Here is a 2322-nt window from a genome sequence, read left to right as displayed (position 1 = left end):
ATTTTGTCTTCCTTGGGGAAGGTGGTCACTGGACAACCATTCTCTGAGAGCCTGTTACTAGCTCTCTGAGATCCTCAATCCAGAATACAACTAGACTCGACTGTTAGTGATGTTCAGAAAGGAGGTTGCTCCTTCCCTGGTAGCTGTATGGGAGCCTCAGAGCAGTGACACAGTCACAGACTATGTCCTCCAGTTCAGAAAGAGAAACAAGATAAGTGTGAAGTCTTAATCCTAAAAGTGAAGAAACAGAAGCAGAGGGTTCTGAGCTCCAAGCTCCCACCTTCTTTCCTTCAGGGCCATTTGCATTGTCCTGAAGGCCACGTGTGGGAGTGAGAGCAGCAGGTGGCTCCAAGCTGGAGTGCCCTTACTACCTTCTCCGCTGTGCAGCAGAGTGGGTAGAAGCTCAGACTTGATGGCCAAAGTTCCATGAAGCCCAGTGTTATTGGGACTTTGTGCAAGTTGCTTCAGGCATCATTTTACATCATCTGTAAAAGGAAGAGCATGGTAATGCCACACAGCATTTGGAGGAGCATCTAGCCCACAGTTAACACACAGTGAATATTTTTTTTATTCCTTTCTCTCTCTCCACTCACTTCCCTCCCATGAAATTCCATGATGGACACTTTTCTTTTCCCCTCACAGAATCTCCCAGAGGAGAATGGCTGCTGAGAACACCTCCTCAGTGACAGAATTCATCCTCCAAGGATGAATGGACCAGCCAGGACTCTGATTCCACTCTCCCCCCTGTTTCTAGATTTTTATGAAATCACAGTGCTGGTTAACCTGGACTTGGTCACTCTGATAGGGCTGAACCCTCACCTGCATATTCCCATGTAGTTTTTCCTCCTCAGCTTGTCTTTCATAGATTTTAGTTACTCCACTACCCTTACCCCTAAAATGCTGATGGGTGTTGCCTTAAAGAAGCATACCATTTCCTATATAGGGTATATGATTCAATTTTTTCCCTTCTGTTTCTTTGTCTTTTTTGAATCCTACATCCTGTCACGGATGACATATGATTGCTATGTTGCCATCTGTAAGCCACTGTTGTGCATGACCATCATGTCTCCCCAGGTGTGTTTACTCCTTCTGTTGGGTGTCTATGGGATTGGGGATTTTTGGGGCTGTGGCCCATATGGGAAACCTGATGATTATGACCTTTTGTGCAGACAACTGCATCCATCACTGTATGTGTGACATCATTCCACTCCTTGAGCTGTTGTGCAATAGTTCTTACATACTTATGTTAGTGTTCTTTATTGTTGTTTCCATTGGCATTGGGGTCCCCACTAATGCTATTTTTATATTTTATGGTTTCATTCCTTCCAGCATTCTCCACAATAGCTCCACTGAGGGTATGTCCAAGGCCTTTAGTACCTGCAGTTCCCACATAATTGTGGTATCTCTTTTCTTTGGGTCTAGAGCTTTTGTGTACCTCAAACCACCTTCTATGTTGTCCCTGGACCAGGGAAAGTGTTTTTCATTTTCTGTATTGCTGGGTGTGGATGCTCAACACATTAATCTATAGCCTGAGGAATAAGGATGTCAAAACTGTACCAAGGAAAGCCTTGAGCAGGAAAATCTTTTAAAAGTAATTGAGAAAGAGGGTCTAAATTTTTATTAGAGTGTCCTTTGTTCATTTTTTATTAGTGCTCTCTTACCCTTTATTTTGAGGAAATTCTAAGATTGTGTTTTTAAGTATACTTAATCTCTTTATTGCTTACCTTCCAGACTATTCCAACCATTCTTCATTTTAGCGATATGATTTCTATGGTAATAGAGAATTTAATCTCTATTAGTCGTTAAGTCCAGCTCTGCAAGAGTGCGCACACACACACACACACACACACATTACCCACTGCAGATTCTTAAATATTTTGCATGTTACTCAGGTGCACACATACTTGGTGCCAAAAGTAGGACTGGAATCCAGGCTCTTGAATTTTTAATCGAATTTACTCTACTTTCTTGTACCTATGCTTTTCTGTTCTACCTTTCCATGGCCAATTTCATTTCTAAGCTTATTGTTTAAATAAATTTAATTGGCACTTAAATAAATCTAATTCTTTTCACAGTCATACCATGCAACTTTTCACAGGTTAATTTTTAAAATATCAGTTTTGCAAGTGTGTTGGAGATGAAAAATGGTTGCTTTTGACTTGACAAATGTTAGGGCATGAGAAGGGACATTATGTTAGTCTCCACATAGAATCAACCATCAATGTTTTAAAATGTTGTGTAGAGCCTGGTAGATTTAGGATAACTTATTATACCTTAGATATACAGACCTAAATGACTTGAGGATACTTGATATAATCTTGA

The 2322-nt window shown here is 40.8% G+C and overlaps 1 pseudogene; it reads left to right on the top strand.

Moving 5' to 3' along the window:
• Positions 1–658: 658 nt before the first annotated feature.
• Positions 659–1589, top strand: LOC104865270 (annotated as a pseudogene).
• Positions 1590–2322: the final 733 nt, after the last annotated feature.

The sequence above is a fragment of the Fukomys damarensis genome, unplaced genomic scaffold (assembly GCF_012274545.1).
Source record: "Fukomys damarensis isolate Sample0158 unplaced genomic scaffold, DMR_v1.0_HiC HiC_scaffold_16, whole genome shotgun sequence".
Classification (NCBI taxonomy): domain Eukaryota; kingdom Metazoa; phylum Chordata; class Mammalia; order Rodentia; family Bathyergidae; genus Fukomys; species Fukomys damarensis.
This window is presented reverse-complemented; position numbering and strand designations above follow the sequence as displayed.